The sequence below is a fragment of the Pelobates fuscus genome, chromosome 3 (genome assembly GCF_036172605.1).
Source record: "Pelobates fuscus isolate aPelFus1 chromosome 3, aPelFus1.pri, whole genome shotgun sequence".
Classification (NCBI taxonomy): Eukaryota; Metazoa; Chordata; class Amphibia; order Anura; family Pelobatidae; genus Pelobates; species Pelobates fuscus.
The window spans coordinates 294571233-294592849 of record NC_086319.1 but is presented as its reverse complement, the minus strand read 5'-3'; positions in this window follow the sequence as shown (position 1 = coordinate 294592849).

The window sequence follows — 21617 nt, the reverse complement described above, 5'->3', positions numbered from 1 at the left end:
CAGCAGTAATATAACGTACAATATGCCCCAAATAACCCAGGGGCCATAGTCAGCAGGTAGGAGGCTAGCAACCAGGCTTCTCCAGTTCACAGTGGCGAGGTTGGTTTCGCCACAGGGCGAGAGGAAGGAAATTTGGGGGGGAGAGGAAGGGAGGAAATTTGAAGGGGGGAGAGGAAAGACATTTGAGGGAGGGGAGGGAGAGGTAGGAATTTGAGGGGGAGAGGAAGGGAGGAAATTTGAGGGAGGGGAGAGAGGAAGGGAGGAAATTTGAGGGAGGGGGGAGAGGAAGGAAGGAAATTTGAGGGAGGGCGGAGACGAAGGGAGGAAATTTGAGGAAGGGGGGAGAGGAAGGGAGGAAATTTGAGGGGGGAGAGGAAGGAAATTTGAGGGAGGGGGAGAGGAAGGAAATTTGAGGGAGGGGGAGAGGAAGGAAATTTGAGGGAGGGGGAGAGGAAGGAAATTTGAGGGAGGGGGAGAGGAAGGAAATTTGAGGGGGGAGGGAGGAAGGAAATTTGAGGGGGGAGGGAGGAAGGAAATTTGAGGGGGGAGGGAGGAAGGAAATTTGAGGGGGGAGGGAGGAAGGAAATTGGAGGGGGGAGGAAGGAAATTGGAGGGGGGGAGAAGGAAGGAAATGAGAGGGAGGGGGAGAAGGCAATGAGAGGGAGGGGGAGAAGAAGGAAATTGGAGAGGGGGGGAGAAGAAGGAAATTGACGGGGGTAGGGGGAGAGATTGACATCCATCACACACACACACAATGCACCCCTTGCACACAGAAAAACACACAATGCATTACACACAGACACACATACACAAGCAATGCATCCCTTACACACAGCAACACACAATGCACCCCTTCCACACACTCAGTGCATCCCTTACATACACACACGCTGCATCCCATACATACACAAACTCACCTTGCAGCCCTTACACATACAAACACAGATTCACACAATGCATTCCTTACACACATCAGGACATCCCCCCATCCCCCCCCACACACACACCCCTGTGAACAAACTCATTGGTGGAACATGAAGGTGGACCCTGGGACCCAGACCTTGAGCTGTGTAAAGGGCCCTCAAAAAATGGAGCTGCTTCCCTTTCTCCCAGAACATTGATTTTTGTGACCACAGTTAAAAACCGTCTCCAGAGAGCCTGTTCTACACCAGACTAGTGGAGCCAGACGGCAGCTGAAGCCCATCATCCTCATCTGGTTGTAAGTAGGCAATCTAGTATATTATTCGTGGCACTAATCTCTAATTTACTTCACATTAAAGGGACACTATAGTCCCCAGAACCACTGCAGCTTAATGTAGTGGTTCTGGTGTCTATAGCCTGTCCCTGCAGGCCTTTTATTGTAAACACGGCGGCACTGCAGCACTGTGTTAGTTAACATGGCAGATCATATGGGTGGGGCATTGTGATGTCACATGGGGGGCGGCAAAAATCCTTGCACCGGCCCTGCAGACACTGCATCCCTGTGGGCGGACTCGGGGGCGGGGGGGGGGGGGGAGGACTCGGGTGCAGGCGCCGGGGGGCCCAGACCTTGAGCTGTGTCAGGGGCCCCAAAATTTCTGATGGCAGAAGGATATTGATACTTTAGAGAGAGTTCAGAGAAGTGCTACTAAACTGGTTCATGGATTGCAGGATAAAACTTACCAGGAAAGGTTAAAGGATCTTAACATGTATAGCTTGGAGGAAAGACGAGACGGGGGGATATGATAGAAACATTTAAATACATAAAGGGAATCAACACAGTAAAGGAGGAGACTCCACGAAGTATATTCACTGGAAGCTGGTAGTGCTGTGCAATATAGGAAAGAGATAGGCAGGACCTCCAATTGAATAGTATCAAACACAGTTTATTAAAAAACAATGGTTAAAACCTCTTACTTTATGAGTGGTGGGTTATGCTGACATAGCTACCCACATAAAAGCATGTAAACTGCAAACAGAAAGTCACTTCCTGGTTTCGTCCGCCCCGATCACGCGATCACTTCTAGTGACGTGTATGTGACGCGTTTCGCCCGCCTCCACAGGCTTCCTCTGACAATGTCATGGTTATCCAGCCCCTTCTTTTGAGTGTCTTACTCCTCCCCCTCTGTTCTTTCATTGGTCGGGTGGCGTGGTCTGCTCGTAAAGGTTGATTAAGTTCCTTCTTTCTAAGAATATGGGTCTGGACCTAATGTCCAGCCTACTTTTCTATAGACATACTAAATCTGGCAACCGATCTTTAATTAATTAAGGGCTGGTATCCAACCTATTATTGCACACAGATATTAGATCAAACAGACAGAAGAGCATAAACTGCCTTTTAGTCAAAGCCCTATTAATACAAATGTATATACAATTTCTGTCATAGACTTCAGAAAGAATTCAGCATCCAGCTTATACAGACAGAAACGCCATTTGAATTTTTACATGTAGATAAACAACTTAAAAACACACTAGTGTATATATTCATACCAAAACTGAATAAAAGGATATCCCTGTGCTGTGATCAAAAATTAGGTATTACTAGATAAAATCTTAAAGAGATAGTCCCCTCCATAATGTCGCACCTTATTTTTGCAAATAGTGTAGCGATCTACTGTAATATATAATTGTCCTCAAAGGACAATAACCCCAAAAGGTCAAATCAATCCAAGAAACCCTACTGGAGTCCAAAAAATAAGAGAAATAATGAAAATAATGTAAAAAAAAGACAATAAAAAATACTAAGGAGTACATATATTTACATGAATTCTCATACCATATATCCTCTTTTTCATGTGATAATCTTAATACTAGAACCGAAATACACAGGGATATTATTAAAGTGACAGTAGTAAGTACATGATGTTATAGACTTGACTTCTAAACGTCAAAAATTACATACATAGGGAGTAATGAAATAGACCAGAGATTATGCACCCACATATAAAGATACATAAAGATATTTTTAAAGTGACAGTAGTGGATACATAGTGTTATAAACTACACTTCTAAATACCAGAAGTTACCTACACATGCAGTAATAAAAATAAACCAAAGGTTATGTATACAAATGTTAGGACTTCTTCTTCTAAGAAAAAAGAAATAAAGAGAATACGAGACATCATAACAGGAAAAATAGAGCCTCATAGGAGAACATAGTAGACTTCAGGAATCGTTCTTCTGATATAAATTATAGAAAATGGCAGATCTTGAAGTCACTGTTTAAACCCTTGGGGGACACCGACTTCAATTTAAACACCCACCTCATCTCTTGTTTCGCCAATTTATTATCAAGATTTTCACCTCTGCAATTTCTACTAACCCTTTCAATCCCAATGAACTGCAGTTCTGTGACATCTCTTTGATGTTTGTGTATGAAATGCGAGGATAAGGGGTGCTCCTTGAAGCCCCTTTTAATATTTCGTAAATGTTCCTCAATGCGGATATGTACCTGTCTGGTGGTTTTCCGTACATAGTGCATATTACATGGACAAGTGAGGACATAGATACAGTTTGTAGTATGGCAAGTAATTAACTGCTTGACCTGATATGTTTGTTTCGTATTCCCTCCTATTAACTCTCTTTTTATGCATTTGAGGCTCCTGTGGTTCTGCACGCCAGGCAGTATCCGCATAGAAAAAATCCTATATAAATAACAAAAGTAAAGTATAAACACTAAAGGTGAAAACCGTATAACTGGAAGTGATCCCAGGTGTACTTCACAGCCACCTAAGAGAATATACACATATATATAAAGAAGTGGAAACCACCCAGAATACGTTAAGATCTATATATAAAAATAGAATGACCTGTATTGAGGTAAATCCTCCAAATATGCGCTCTGTATAAACAAATCAAATGGCTAACATAGCGTAAAATAGTTTAAATTAGGAATATAAGTAAATGTGGTGTATATGCACTCACAAACAGATGGGAGGATCAAGCCTTTCACCCACTCAGGGGTACTGTGATGAATATAAGATGTAGGATGTAGTCTTCCAACCAGATATAAAAAATAAAGGAATCAAATATAGTGAAAGTACGTAGTAAAAATATATAACACGTTTTATTGGTCGCACTTACACTTGGGATGTATAAAACAGCATATCTCCAAATAATTTTGGACCTCTCGATGATGTAAATCCAGAGTTTTCACAATGGGAGTCCAAAAGCAGTAATTAAAATGTAACAAAACATAAATTAAACAATAATAAATAAAAAAAGTTCACAGGAAAATCAATCCAACGCGTTTCGTCCGTTAGAATGCTGGACTTCTTCAGGGCATTTCTAGAGGTTCTTCCTTGTGAGTCTTTTATAGCTGGTAAAATCTCCATTTTACCAGCTATAAAAGACTCACAAGGAAGAACCTCTAGAAATGCCCTGAAGAAGTCCAGCATTCTAACGGACGAAACGCGTTGGATTGATTTTCCTGTGAACTTTTTTTATTTATTATTGTTTAATTTATGTTTTGTTACATTTTAATTACTGCTTTTGGACTCCCATTGTGAAAACTCTGGATTTACATCATCGAGAGGTCCAAAATTATTTGGAGATATGCTGTTTTATACATCCCAAGTGTAAGTGCGACCAATAAAACGTGTTATATATTTTTACTATGTACTTTCACTATATTTGATTCCTTTATTTTTTATATCTGGTTGGAAGACTACATCCTACATCTTATATTCATCACAGTACCCTTGAGTGGGTGAAAGGCTTGATCCTCCCATCTGTTTGTGAGTGCATTTACACCACATTTACTTATATTCCTAATTTAAACTATTTTACACTATGTTAGCCATTTGATTTGTTTATACAGAGCGCATATTTGGAGGATTTACCTCAATACAGGTCATTCTATTTTTATATATAGATCTTAACGTATTCTGGGTGGTTTCCACTTCTTTATATATATGAAAAAATCCTATATCCTGACTAAGGAAAGTTTTAATCTGACTTTCTTGTTTGAAACTACTTCTTACCAGATGGTTCCTGATATTATGTGTCCCTCTATATATAATCCTGTTTTTTTTTTTTAGATTATCTGGTCCAAAAGGGGATCCTCCTGTAAAAGAAACCAATATTTATTATGATCTTCTTCAGTTCTTTACTTCTCCCTGAATAATTAAAAATAAGTGAGACCTCATTACTCTTATTTCCTTTACTTTTATTTCACTCTTTGTAATTCCCTAAAAGTTCTTTCCTGTTGATGGTCTTTATCTCTTTATATGCTTTATCTAATATGGTTTGCGGGTAGTGTTTGGCTGCAAAGTCATTCATTAGTTTTTGTACTTGGGTTTCATAAGAATATATGTTAGTACAATTTCTTTTGATCCTCATCATTTGTCCATTGGGAATATTATCCAGCCAGGGACCATAGTGGCAGCTGTCATAAAAAATAAAATTATTAACATCTACCTTCTTGAACAAGGTTTCGGTGCATATCTTGCTGTTAGAAATGAAAATACATAGATCCAAATAATTGACCTGGCTATCACTATGGTCCATGGTAACCCAGACCCCCCCCCCCAAGAATTAGAATTGAGGTGTGCCAAAAACTAAACAAGTTCCTCTCTAGAGCCTCTCCAAATCCAAAACAAATCATCAATGTAATGGCGATAGGTGACCAGATTCTGCACCCAGCCATGGTCATATATAAAGGACTCCTCCCAATGGGACATGGATATATTTGCATAGCTGGGTGCGAATCTAGTCCCCATCGACGTTCCTAGGGTCTCTAAATTAAAAAGAGTCCATATAATGAAAATAGATGTTAGTCAATATGAGATGGATGCCTTCTAAAATGAAGGCTTGATGGTTGGGAGATAAATTGGTGGTGGTCAAGAAATATTTAACAGCCTCAATGCCTTTCTGATGTGGAATAATCGAGTAGAGGGATGAGACATCCGCAGTGACGAGGATATCCCCATCCCTCCATTCTACCCCCTGCAACAGATGGAGGATCTGGCTGGTGTCCCTCAAATACGCTTTGGTCTTTTTGACTATGGGCTGCAGGAATAGATCGATATACTCCGACAGAGATTGGCATCATAATCAAAAAGATTTTTTTTTACAAAAGATTTTTTTTCTTATCCTGAGTTGGATCACCTTTCAATTTGGTGTATGTGATCCCATCATTCAATTGCCTAAGTGATTCCTCTATGTAATATTCCCTATCCATGATTACAATGCCAATCTCTGTATTGTCCCGCAGGTAAATCAGGGCTTGTTGTTTCTCCTTATTCAGATTCATTTTGTTCTTATTAATTCTCTTAATTCTTTCCACCTCTCTCATAACTAATGCCTCAAATGCATTCATTGAATTAGTTTTGCAGTTTTTCGGAAAAAAGTTGATTTCTTTTTCAATGTGGTAAATCTTCTCTCCCTCTAAATATTGTGTATTATTTTGGGATTCCTTTTTTATGTCCATCTTATCTGCAAAAAAACGTTTCAAACATATTTTTCTCACGAACTTCTTGAGGTCTATATAGACGGAAAAGGGATCCAATTTGGCTGTGGGGCAAAACTTAATCCCTCTAGCCAATACTCTACTCTGCATTGTATTGAGGGTGATCTTAGAGGGGTTATATATTCCTTTAATGTCTATAACCTTCCTCTTTTTCCTTCTCTATATCTTACTTCCACCTCTTGTTCCTCTCTTTCTATTCTTCTTTTTAGTGGAGAGCTTGGAATGTTTAATTTTATTCTCTCTTTTCTTTTTTGTTCCCATTCTAAAAAATCTTTTGGTCGTTCTCCTTGCTCATAAATTGGATGTTTCTCGGTATGTATGTTAGATTCAGGGGGATCTAATTTTTCCATTCTATACTGGGCAGCTTTCCATATATTGGAATCTGATCTATGGTTGGGATCTCTAGTTTCCCTAGATTGTATTCTCTCTACCTGGGCTATATTCCTAGTTTGTTGCTTAGGAACTTGCCCCCCATAATCTCTAAATCAAGAGGAGTGGCAATTTTAATTGGGGGTCAGGTGCCTTTCACATATGATAAACAATGGACAGATGATTTAGGACAATTCCTATTTGTCAAAGGGAAACTAGGCAACACGAAGATCACTCTAGAAAATATATCCCTCCCAAATAGGAAGCAGTGTCAGGCTTTGACAAAGATTTTAAATAAACTATCCACATTTAAAAAAGACATATTAATCATAGGAGGTGACCTAAATATCACACTAGATGGGAAAATGGACACTTCGTCCACATCTAGCGACTAAACCAGCCCGCAGGCAGATGACCAACATTCTCCATACAGCTAAATTATATGATAATTGGAGGGCCGTACACCCATCAGGTAGGGACTATTGCTTTTCCTCACCTCCAGCAGGTACATACACCTGAATTGACATGTTGTTTCTACACCACAAAAATCTTCCCCTTATCAAATCAGCATCATATGGGGCAATCACATGGTCAGACCATGCACCCCTGACACTGGAAATGTCTATACCATCACTGCCATCTGTCTCACCTCAGTAGAAAACGAAATGATCTCCTATTAAACAACATAGAGGTAGTTGAAAAGTAAAAAAAAATGTATCAAGAGATAATTCACAAAACGACACAGCACCTGATATTGGATGAGAGGCACATAAGTGTGTCCTCAGGGGAGAACTGATTAACCCCTTAAGGACACATGACATGTGTGATATGTCATGATTCCCTTTTATTCCAGAAGTTTGGTCCTTAAGGGGTTAAGATAGCAGATGACCAAAAACGCCAAAGAGAAGCCAACATTAAAAGTCTAACATGAGACATAAGAACACTTGAGGAACTTGCTGCACTCACCCGAACATGCTTAAATGGGGTGCTGCTAACTAAACCCCCATTATTTTCTGCCTAGATTAGGTATTTTTAATAAAACTAGCAAAATCTGTCAGCACCAAAGTAGCTGTTTAGTAGATAAGGGAGTGCGCTGTATTTTCATTTTTACTGTACTTATTGGCCCCCAGCAGCACCCCCTTTTAAGCATGTTCAGGTGAGTTCAGGTGAGCCAGCCCCTTGTTTTCCCATATATATTTAGGAGTCTAGCCAGCTCCTTTGTTTTGCACCCCTCCCTGTCACAGGTGCCTCATCTTAGGACCCTATTTAACCTTGTACTGCAGAGAACTTGAGATGGAAGGATTTCCCCAAGTGAGTAGCTCATTTAGTAGACAGTTGGTTGTAAGAGTAGGACCTGCCAAAGATGGGGTACATTGACGTTGTGGCAGGCGTATGCAATGTATGATCATATAATGAAACTAAACCCCCATTATTTTTTGCCTAGATTAGGTGTTTTTAATAAAACTAGCAAAATCTGTCTGCACCAAAGTAGCTGTTTAGTAGATTAGGGAGTGCGCTGGATTTTAATTTTTACTGTACTTATTGGCCCCCAACAGCACCCCATTTAAGCACGTTCAGGTGAGTGCAGCCACCCCCTTAGGGTTGTAATGACTTGTGTATATAACCCACAATATAATTACTCCGGAGATCTTTCAAGGATTACTCAGCTTTATTTCCGTTATAAAAATATATAAAATATAAAAGATATATAGCTCAAACAGTAAATGTCACTGTATTTATCCAGCTCACTGTATTTGGGGTAGTTACAGTTTTTGTGCAGGTCCACCGTCCGCCGATGTAAGTCACATGGTGCCGATTTTTACGTATCCAGCATTTAGGGGAGAGGAGAAACAAGCAGCAACATCTCTGCTCTGTTATATACAAAGTGGATACAAGTCATTACAACCAAAGTGGAACAGAATAAGATAACAGCTTAGCCCCTGGAGTGCTGGAAAAATAAAAAAGGTGGTTATCTTTTGAGATTTGGACTGCTCATTTCTGGGATTCATTTATGGGACTCTCTCTTTCATTATATTTAATGAAAAAGTATTTTTGTGTGAGCACATATTCTGTATAAATTACATCTATAAGGTTAATAGGTTATAATTATAATTTCTTATTTTTCTGTACTTTCCAGTTGGAGAGCTTTCAAAAAAGATTGTGCGCTAACTGTGCTTAGAGCACCCATTGAAACACAAACTCCTCTCCACAATGTACAAGCTAATCCAACACACAACATCACCGGACCCACCGGGGTTCGTCGCCAAGTGATCAAAAGAACTGCAGATAGACATATCCGATGACCAGTGGCAACAAATATGATTATGTACTAGAACACATAAAATATCCACGGCCATGGCGATACAGGAGGGTAATTATAAGCGTCTCGCACGCTCGTACTATACTCCAGCTAAGCTTCATAAATGATTTGCAGAAACCCAGGACACATGCTGGATATGCAATCAAACAAAGGCAAACCCAGCACACATTTGGTGGCAATGCCCAATTATACAAAAATTTTGGGTACACATTCATAAACGTATACAGATCATCTCGAACACAAGGATACCATTCTCACCAGAATACATAATCTTCCTATTACCACCTCCTAATCTAATTGAAGCAGTGTGGCCTTTAGGTGTGCATGCACACTAATCTCAATGCTGAGAAAACATTGGATTGGCTGAGAACATCAATGATCTCAGCCAAGGAGGAGATATGGCAATGCAGAGGCCGGTGCTGCGATGGAGAAAATATAAGTAAAGTGTATTTTTTTTTACTCCTTTACTCCCTACAGGTTGGGGGGCCTAAATGGCAACCAGGGCATTTGTATCTGTAACCAGCGGCGTACATACCGCGGTCGCAATGGTCGCAGCTGCGGACCCCTGCAACCGTGCTCCCGCCATCACCATTTGCGGCCCCGGCCCGGGCGGCAAACCGCTGGGTCCGCCGTCCAAGGGGTCCATTGGGTGGCCCATGCTGTCAGGGATATGGATTGTCAGGGGGCCTGGTCAGCGCTGGGTGCTTTAACAGCGCTACCGGGCCCCCTGTGATGACATCACACAGAGCTGGGAGGAAGTGACTGCACGTCACTCCTCCCAGCTTTCAGACAGACCGTGCAGGAGAAAGGAGGAGGGAGTCAGAGTGGGAACTCTGACTCCCATCAACCTGAGCCACCACTGTACCCCAGGGAATGTCACCCTCCTGCACCTAAAAGGTATGAAACAGGAGGGTGACTAAAATATTTTGTTTGTATGTATGTGTCTTGTGTGTGTCTGTATTTATGTGTGTCTTGTGTGTGTGTCTGTATGTATGTGTCTTGTGTGTGTGTGTCTGTATCTATGTATGTGTCTTTGTATGTATGTGTGTCTTTGTATGTATGTATGTGTGTCTTTGTATGTATGTGTCTGTCTGTATATATGTGTGTATGTATGTGTTTCTTGTGTGTCTGTATGTATGTTTGTCTTGTGTGTGTGTCTGTATGTATGTGTGTATATGTATTTGTATGTATGTATTTGTATGTATGTCTTGTGTGTGTGTCTGTCTGTATATATGTGTGTCTTGTGTCTGTCTGTATGTGTGTGTGTGTGTGTATGTATGTGTGTATGTGTCTGTATGTATGTGTCTTTGTATGTAGGTATGTGTTGTGTGTGTGTGTGTGTGTGTGTCTGTATGTATGTGTGTCTGTATGTATGTATGTATGTGTGCATGTCTGTGTGTGTGTGTGCCTGTCTGTGTGTCTGTATATTTGTGTGCCTGTCTATTTGTATGTATGTGTCTTTGTATGTATGTGTGCCTGTCTGTTTATATGTGTGTGTGTGTGTGTGCCTGTATGTGTCTCTGTGTGTGTGTCGGTCTGTATGTATGTATGTATGTGTCTGTGTGTGTCGGTCTGTATGTATGTATGTATGTATTTGTGTATGGGTCTGTATGTATCTGTCTGTATGTGTCTATGTTTATGTATGTATGTGTGTCTGTGTGTGTCTGTCTACCAGGGGTGTAGGGGGCGGAAGAGGGAGGGAATGGGGGGGCCCACGGATCAGTTTCTCACCAGGGCCCCGTAGATTGTGTGTACGCCACTGTCTGTAACATTCCTTTAATGTACTTGTGTAGTACTCAGGAACATAGCTTTATAATCTAGGGACACTTAGAAAAGATTGCCAAAACCTCTTCTGCTTATCATCCAATTGAAGGTGTTTTCACTGTCACTGTTATTTCACTTTCAGCAATTTGTAGTATTTAGGAGTATCTGCCTCATAAGAAGAATAACATCACTTTAAATCATTAGCATAGATTTTACTTTCAGAATGAGAATTGATGTTTGTGCTGAACGATGACTATTTATTCCTGGCACCACATCGTCAAGAGTTTTAATATTTTTATTGTCTGCACATCGTGCCAGCTGTGTAAAGAAACTGGCAGAAATCCCATATCTAGCATGCTCACTGAGATAAAGAGTACAATTAATGCAAGGCTGAATCTTTTTTTGTAATATCCCCATTAGGAGACAGACTTATTGCATCCTGTGAGGAAATGTTCCATCAGGTTCCCTATATTTATGTCTGTTTTACATGTCTTGCTTTCCATTCTGTCATTGTCAATGCAAATTAGTGTCAATAGTGCATCTAAATATATATTCAGATAACTCTGGATGACTTTCTGCCATTTATAAAAAGTGACAACTGGCGCCAACCCCTGGCGCAACTTAGCTTCTACACCAGTTCACTTATATAGACACATTAACAGAACAAAATGTCATAGGCATATGTACCGCGTTTCCTTACAATATCCACTCAGGACATTTACTTTTAAAGGTAAATAGTTTGTGGTTATGTCTCACTTTAATACTCTACGTTTCTCTTTTTTATGTCCTTCCTTCTCCCTATTGTCAGGATTGAGCTAAGGAGGGTGTTGGCTTGTTTACCGGTTGTGTTGCTGTGATATAAACCCTTCCTGTCTCTGTCAGCACACCCCATTTATTTATAATCACTAGTGATGTCGCGAACACAAAATTTACGGTTCGCGAACGGCGAACGGGAACTTCTGCAAACGTTCGTGAACCGGCGAACCGGGCGAACCGCCATTGACTTCAATGGGCAGGCGAATTTTAAAACCCACAGGGACTCTTTCTGGCCACAATAGTGATGGAAAAGTTGTTTCAAGGGGACTAACACCTTGACTGTGGCATGCCGGAGGGGGATCCATGGCAAAACTCCCATGGAAAATTACACAGTTGATGCAGAGTCTGGTTTTAATCCATAAAGGGCAGAAATCACCTAACATTCCTAAATTGTTTGGAATAACGTGCTTTAAAACATCAGGTATGATGTTGTATCGATCAGGTAGTGTAAGGGTTACGCCCGCTTCACAGTGACAGACCAAACTCCCCGTTTAACGCACCGCAAACAACCGCAAACAGTCCATTTGCACAACCGCAAACTCCCCATTTGCACATGTTTTAGTGCAAACTAGTCTAACTACTAATATAGTTGAAACATGCTACTTTTATTCATGCCAGACAACCATGCAGGCCAGACTAACAAACATGCCAGGGCCAATCATAGTTAACCACATCAGATAGTAACATGGCTCCCTCTATATACAGAGTAAACATGGCTCCCTCTATATACAGAGTAAACATGGCTCCCTCTATATACAGTGTAACATGGCTCCCCTCTATATACAGAGTAACATGGCTTCCCTCTATATACCGTGTAAACATGGCTCCCTCTATATACAGAATAACATGGCTCCCTCTATATACAGAGTAACATGGCTTCCATCTATATACCGTGTAAACATGGCTCCCTCTATATACAGAGTAACATGGTTCCCTCTATATAGAGTGTAAACATGGCTCCTCTATATACAGAGTAACATGGCTTCCCTCTATATACCGTGTAAACATGGCTCCCTCTATATACAGAATAACATGGCTCCCTCTATATACAGTGTAAACATGGCTCCTCTCTATATACAGAGTAACATGGCTACCCTCTATACAGGGGTGTACCTGGAGCATTTGGCACCCGGGGCGGATGCTTTATTTGGCACCCCCCTCCCCAACTTTGAAATGTAAAAAACAACTGCAATTTGTTTTAAATGTATGTGTGTGCAGTGTGTGTATAGTGTGTACAGTGTGTGTGTAGTGTATGCAGTGTGTGCAGTGTGCATGCAGCGTGTGTAGAGTGTGCATAGTGTATGCAGTGTGTGTATAGTGTGTGCAGTGTGTGTATAGAGTGTGCAGTGTGTGTATAGTGTGTATGCAGTGTGTGTATAGTGTGTATGCAGTGTGTGTATAGGGTGTATGCAGTGTGTGTATAGTTAGTGTAGTGTGCGTATAGTGTATGCAGTGTGTGCATAGTGTATGCAGTGTGTGTATAGTGTGTGTAGACTGTGCATAGTGTATGCAGTGTGTGCAGTGTGTGCAGTGTGTGCAGTGTGTGCATAGTGTATGCAGTGTGTGTATAGTGTGTGTAGACTGTGCATAGTGTATGCAGTGTGTACAGTGTGTGCATAGTGTATGCAGTGTGTGTGTATAGTGTGTATGCAGTGTGTGTAGTGTGTGTATAGTGTGTGTATAGAGTGTGCAGTGTGTATGCAGTGTGTGTATATTGTGTGCAGTGTGTGTAGTGTGTGTGCATATTGTGTGTATAGTATGTGTATAGTGTATAGTGTATATTTTCATATTCTTAACACTGTGAGAATGTACATGGTGTTGCAAGGTAACAGATACATAGATATTCACAGAGGAATAGTATTTGGAGAGTGATTTCAACAAAATACTCAAACGCAATTACAGTGTAAGCATCAGACGTTTGTATCAAGGTTTTCAGGTTTGTTGTTGGTACTTTATCCACATTTCAACCAGAAAGAATTATAGTGACATATATCAATATTAGATCACATTAACTGAAAAAAAATAAACAAATTAAAAATTAAACGGTAATAATTTTAAAACATATTTGACTTAATCCTTTTGTTGCTGGTGTGTTTCAGTGAGTAATCTTTTCTTGATGTATTGTACTTGTGTTTTTCATACCAGTAAAACATATTTATTAAGATAGATAATGCTGTTTGTGGTTGCTGTACCTGTGTCTTAAAGCGTCAGTGTGCATGCATTCCTCGGTCATGTTTAACTGGAATAGGTGTTTTTTGTTGTTGTTAATCCTTTCCTTTTTAGATGAGGGAATTCGATCTAACGTTTTCCTGGCACTAGAGTGCCCTGAGGGTGCCCCCACCCTCAGGGTCCCCCTCCCGCCCGGCTCTGGAAAGGGGAAAAGGGTTAAAACGTACCTTTTTCCAGCGTTGGGCGGGGAGCTCTCCTCCTCCTCTTTGCCTCCGTTCCGCCCCGTCGGCTGAATGCGCACGCGCGGCAAGAGCTGCGCGCGCATTCAGCCGGTCGCATAGGAAAGCATTTACAATGCTTTCCTATGGACGCTTGCGTGCTCTCACTGTGATTTTCACAGTGAGAATCACGCAAGCGCCTCTAGCGGCTGTCAATGAGACAGCCACTAGAGGATTAGGGGGAAGGCTTTACCAATTTATAAACATAGCAGTTTCTCTGAAACTACTATGTTTATAAAAAAATGGGTTAACCCTAGCTGGACCTGGCACCCAGACCACTTCATTAAGCTGAAGTGGTCTGGGTGCCTAGAGTGGTCCTTTAAGAGAGTAGATAAGGTAATCTGCCGCACTGATCGTCTCAACCGGACAGTTTGCTGTCTCCTGAGTGCTTGGGTCCGGCATGTTGCCGACAGAGTGGAGGGATTATTGGGAGGGGCTGGGGATGACCCAGCTGTCATGGTCCATATTGGTACCAATGACAAAGTCATAGTAAAATGGAAGGTTCTAAAAAATGAGTTCAGGGATCTAGGAAGTAAGCTAAAGAAAAGGACCTCCAAGGTAATATTTTCAGAAATATTACCTGTGCCGCGCGCTACAGCAGAAAGGCAGCGGGAGATTAGAGAGGTCAATGCGTGGCTGAAGTCTTGGTGCAGGAAAGAGGGTCTGGGGTTTTTAGAGAACTGGGACGATTGTGCGCTTGGGTACAACCTGTATAGCCGCTATGGATTGCACCTAAACGGAAGAGGGTCTGCTGTGCTGGGGGATAGGATGGCTAGAAGGTTGGAGGAGATTTTAAACTAGTAGTGGGGGGGGGAGGGTGAAAGCAATCTATAAAATGGAGATAGAATAGAAAGGTGAGGGGCTTTAGCTCAGTATAACGGGGATGGAGGGGGAGGGTCAAGCTCAGAACAAAGGAAGTATTTAATATTGATAAAAATTCACAAAAAGTACAAATGACTCATGATAATACTAAATGTATGCTTACTAATGCATGGAGCCTATATAACAAAATGGGGGAACTAGAGGCAGCAGCATACACTAAATAATATGATATAATAGGCATAACAGAAACATGGTGGGATGAGACACATGACTGGGTAAACGTTATTTAGGAAGGATAGGAAAAACAAGAAGGTTGGTGGGGTATGTCTGTATGTCAACCATGTGTTAAAGTCAAATCTTAGACATGTGGAGTGTGACAAGGAAAATATGGAAACTTTATGGGTAGATATCTGCTTGGGGCAAACAAAGGGAAATCAGTAATTGGTTGAGATATGTTATAAACCATCTAATTGTCTGGATCTCGTTATAACAAACAATGTTGATCTTTTGACCAACCTTCAAGAAGGGGAGCATTTGGGAAATAGTGATCACAATAATTTTTTAAATAAGATATAAGGAAGCCAATGCTTGCAAAAAGGCAATTAAAGTGGCTAAACTAGAAAATGAAAAATTGATAGCCAAAGAATGCAAAATCAACCCCCCCCAAAATTTAAAAAACAAAAAAATGAAAGTGTAGGCACACTGGAAATAGAGATGGGTCTGTTAGTTAAAGGGACACTATAGTCACCTGAACAACTTCAGCTTAATGAGGTTGTTTAGGTGAGTGCTTCAGCTACCCGGAGCCTTTTTCTTGTAAGCACTGTATTTTCTGAGAAAATGCAGTGTTTACATTGGAAGCTTCCGAGTTCAGAGGCCCTAAAAAGGCCTCTCGTCCGATGCATTCTGGGTGAATGCATCAGACGGGCTATCAGCACACAAAGCACTGTGAACGCGCTTTGTGTGCTGACAGCCAGTCAGCACTGCTGTGGGCGTGGCTTCAGCTGACAGCTGAAGCCCGAACCCACAGGGATGCTGTCAATAGTGGTTGAAGGGGGGGGGGGGACACCTACTCTCCTCCCCCCCCCCCGGCCCCCACCCCTGAGCGGTGGGTGGGGGCCCTAAAAATAAGGGGGGCACATACCCTAAAATTAAAAATAAGGGGGGCACATACTGCCCCCCCGGCCCCCACCCCTGTGCGGCGGGTGGGGGCCCTAAAATTATCAATAAGGGGGGACCTATTGTCCCCCCCGGCCCCCACCCCTGTGCGGCGGGTGGGGGCCCTAAAATAATAAATAAGGGGGGGGGGACATACTGCCCCCCCCGGCCCCCACCCCTGTGCGGCGGGTGGGGGCCCTAAAATTATCAATAAGGGGGACCTATTGTCCCCCCCGGCCCCCACCCCTGAGCGGCGGGTGGGGGCCCTAAAATTATCAATAAGGGGGGGACCTATTGTCCCCCCCGGCCCCCACCCCTGAGCGGTGGGTGGGGGGACCCTAGTTAACCCTCCCCCCCAAAAAAAAAAAACTTATCTCCCTACCTACCCCCCTCACCCTAAAAATAATGAGGGGGGACCCTTTAACTAAAAACCTGTAAAGAAAAAAAAATAAGATAAAAACAACTTACCATTCGATGTTTTCTTTCTTCTAAAATCTTCTTTCTTCAGCCCCAAAAAAGGCCAAATAAAAAGCCATAATAACCGCCGCAATAAAAAAAAAAAAAAAAAAAAAAAACCGAGCGCAAAAAAAAAAAAAATCCATCTTCACCCATGGAGGGCTCCGCGCAGACTGAGCTCCGCAGGGCGGGGGAAGGCTTATAAAGCCTTGCCCCGCCCTGCAATTAGGCTAAGAACACTCTGATTGGTGGGTTTAAGCCAATCAGAGTGCTCTTTGTCATTTTACAAGCGTGGGAAAGTTCTTTGGAATTTTCCCACGCTTGTAAAATGACACAGAGCACTGTGATTGGATGGATTTCAAGCCATCCAATCACAGTGCTCTTTGTCATTTTACAAGTGTGGGAAAATTCCAAAGAACTTTCCCACGCTTGTAAAATGACAAAGAGCACTCTGATTGGCTTAAACCCACCAATCAGAGTGTTCTTAGCCTAATTGCAGGGCGGGGCAAGGCTTTATAAGCCTTCCCCCGCCCTGCGGAGCTCAGTCTGCGCGGAGCCCTCCATGGGTGAAGATGGATTTTTTTTTTTTTGCGCTCGGGTTTTTTTTTTTTTTATTGCGGCGGTTATTATGGCTTTTTATTTGGCCTTTTTTGGGGCTGAAGAAAGAAGATTTTAGAAGAAAGAAAACATCGAATGGTAAGTTGTTTTTATCTTTTTTTTTTTCTTTACAGGTTTTTAGTTAAAGGGTCCCCCCTCATTATTTTTAGGGTGAGGGGGGTAGGTAGGGAGATATTTTTTTTTTGGGGGGGGGGGGGGGGGGGAGAGGGTTAACTAGGGTCCCCACCCCCTTTGTATTTAGGGCCCCCACCCACCGCTCAGGGGTGGGGGCCGGGAGGGGGACAATAGGTCCCCCCCTATTGATAATTTTAGGGCCCCCACCCACCGCTCAGGGGTGGGGGCCGGGGGGGGCAGTAGGTCCCCCCCCTTATTGTGAATTTTAGGGCCCCCACCCGCCGCACAGGGGTGGGGGCCAGGGGGGGAAAGTAGGTCCCCCCCCTATTGTGAATTTTAGGGCCCCCACCCACCGCTCAGGGGTGGGGGCCGGGGGGGGGGGGCAGTAGGCCCCCCCCTTATTGTGAATTTTAGGGCCCCCACCCGCCGCACAGGGGTGGGGGCCGGGGGGGGGGGAACAGTAGGTCCCCTCCCTATTGTGAATTTTAGGGCCCCCACCCACCGCTCAGGGGTGGGGGCCGGGGGGGGCAGTAGGCCCCCCCCTTATTGTGAATTTTAGGGCCCCCATCCGCCGCACAGGGGTGGGGGCCGAGGGGGGACAGTAGGTCCCCTCCCTATTGTGAATTTTAGGGCCCCCACCCACCGCTCAGGGGTGGGGGCCGGGGGGGACAGTAGGTCCCCCCCTTATTTTTTATTTTAGGGCCCCCACCCGCCGCACAGGGGTGGGGGTGGGGGGGGGGGACAGTAGGTCCCCCCCTATTGTGAATTTTAGGGCCCCCACCCACCGCTCAGGGGTGGGGGCCGGGGGGGACAGTAGGTCCCCCCCTTATTGATAATTTTAGGGCCCCCACCCCTGAGTAGGGCCCCCACCCCTCAGTAGGTCCCCCCTTATTGATATAGTTTTAGAAAGCGAGCTGAGCTGTCAGTCAGACAGCTCAGCTCGCGAACGCGCATTCCGCGCACATGCGCGGTAAAGCGCTCAGGTTCTTCATAGGGCGGCTGTCAATGCCGCTCTATGAAGAACGCGATTGGTGCAGCGCGAAGCCGCGCATGCGCACCACATCGCCCTGACGCTTCTCTCAGAGAAGCGTCCTATTGGGCCCCGCGATTTCGTCATTTTGACGAAAAAGGGGGCGCGGCCTGGCTGGGAGCTCGGCGCTGGAACGGAGGTAAGTTTTTAATATAAAAACACCTCGAATTTTTTTTTAATTAAATGTAAGTTCATATAAAAGCAAGAAGGAAGGCTGGGGGACCTGTCTTTCTTGCTTTTATATGTAGACTATAGAGTCCCTTTAATGAAGACCAGGAAAAGGCAGACATTTTAAATAACTACTTTTCTTTAGTATATATTATTGAGGATCCTATGGCAAGATATATGCAAATGATTGCTGCAGAAAACTTGCAGATAACTTGTGAGTGGATTACTCGAGGAAAGGTGCTACAGCAGTTAAAGAAATTTAATGTAAATAAAGCCTCGGGCCCCCACGAGTACTTAAGGAGTTAAGTGGGGAAATAAGTGAACCTCTGTATTTAATCTTTCAAGATTCTTTTGTTTGAGGTATTGTACCAGAGGATTGGAGGAAGGCAGATGTTGTTCGGATATTTAAAAAGGGTTCAAAATCCTTGCCTGGAAATTACAGACCTGTAAGCTTTTCTGTGAAAGGGAAAATATTTGAAGGGCTATTGAGGGATAATATTCAGGAATCCATTGGGAAGAACTTTATTAGAAATAATCAGCATGGTTGTATGAAACATAGGTCATGTCAAACTAACCTAATTGTATTCTACGAAGAAGTAAGTAGAGGTATAGAAAAGGGTGTTGCAGTGGATGTAATCTACTTGGATTTTTCCAAGGCATTTGATATGGTTCCTCATAATAGGTTAGTTTTCAAACTAAAATACATTGGTCTGCACTTCGGGGTCAAGAATGCACAAGCAACTAACACACTGTATCAAGCATGTCAAACTCAAAGTCTAGCACGGGCCACATAAACAAAGTTTAAGTTTATGTGGGCCGCAAAAAAAAACAAAACCTTAAATTTTCATAGAAATGTAGGTTTATTTCGAAAAGTACAATATAAAAAAAAACATCCTCCTCTACTAAACCACAGCACCCCCTCTACTATATCCCAGTCCCCCCCTCTACTAAATCCCAGTCCACTCCATATACTAAATCCCAGCACACCCTTCTAGCCAACAAGCAGACTCTACTTACATTGCCACTGCCAATATGCGACTCCGGAGTCCAGCCACTGGTATACCCCAAATGGCGCTGTCTGCACCCTGTGCCAAATCTGGTCATCCCGCTACTTCTTGAAACCCTGTGAAGGTGGAGCACGCTGATGTCACGTCGGAATGTGACGTGGCATTGCGTGCCTCCATGCAACTCCAGGTACTCCACTGTCCAGTCACAGCCAATGCAACACTGACCAACACACACTCACTGACACAAACACACTCACTGACAGACACACACACAAACACACTCACAGACAGACAGACAGACAGACACACACACAAACACACTCACAGACAGACAGACAGACACACACACACAAACACACTCACAGACAGACACACACACACACTCACTGACACACACAGACAGACACACTCACTGACAGACACACAGACACTCACTGACACACACACAGACAGACAGACACACAGACAGACAGACTCACTGACAGACACACACACACAGACACATACTCACTGACAGATACACACACACAGACAGACACACTCACTGACAAACACACAGACACTCACTGACAGACAGACAGACAGACAGACACACACTCACTGACATACACACACAGACAGACACACACATACTCACTGAGAGACACACACATACTCACTGAGAGACACACACATACTCACTGAGAGACACACAGACACTCACTGACAGACACATACACACACACTCACTGACATACACACACACAGACAGACACACACACTGACAAACACACAGACACTCACTGACAGACAGACAGACAGACACACACTCACTGACATACACACACAGACAGACACACACATACTCACTGAGAGACACACACATACTCACTGAGAGACACACAGACACTCACTGACAGACACATACACACACACTCACTGACATACACACACACAGACAGACACACACACTCACTGACAGACACACACACTCACTGACAGACACACACACTCACTGACAGACACACACACTCACTGACAGACACACACACTCACTGACAGACACACACACTCACTGACAGACACACACACACACACTGACAGACACTCACACACACACACTCACTTGCAGACACACAGACAGACACACTCACTGACAGACACACTGACACACATACAGACACACTCACTGACAGACACAGACACTCACTGACACACACACAGACACAGACACACACATACTCACTGACAGATACACACACACACACACACACTGACCCACACAGGCAGATACACTCACTGACAGACACACAGACACACACACTCACTGATATACACACAGACAGACACACACATACTCACTGACAGACACACACTCACTGGCAGACAGACACTCACCGGCAGACAGACACAAACAGACACACACACACACACACTCACTGGCAGACACACAGACAGACACACTCACTGACAGACACACTGACACACAGACACACTCACTGACAGACACACAGACACACACATACTCACTGACAGATACACACACACACTCACTGACACACACTCACTCACTTACAGACACACACACACACACACACTGACAGACACACACACACACACACTGACAGACACACACACACACACAAACATTTACACATTCTTGCACACACATCATTTTCTTTATTGCTCTTTACCTTTGGGAGCCGATGTGGGGCCTCTAGCTGGGGTCCAGTGGGGATCTTCTATCTGCTCCTCACTGCTCCCTCGCGTGCAGTTTAGTGATGCCGGGTGCCGTATCTGACGTCATATTCTGGCGCCCGGCCTCACTACAGACGGTGCGCGCGAGGGAGCAGTGAGGAGCAGGAACATTGAGCCCCCTTGCTGGCCCTCCTACTTGTCCGGGTAAATTTTAGCAGTGTAGGCACCTGCAATGTGGGGAAAGCAGTTGCCCACTCTGCTTTAACACCAAGCATGTACTTGCGGTTTGCTGGGCTGCAAAGATGTCCATTGTGGGCCGCGGGTTTGACATGCTTGCCCTCAATGGTAGTGAATTAGGGATAACCACACATGAGAAGGATATGGGAACTGTTATAGACAACAAATT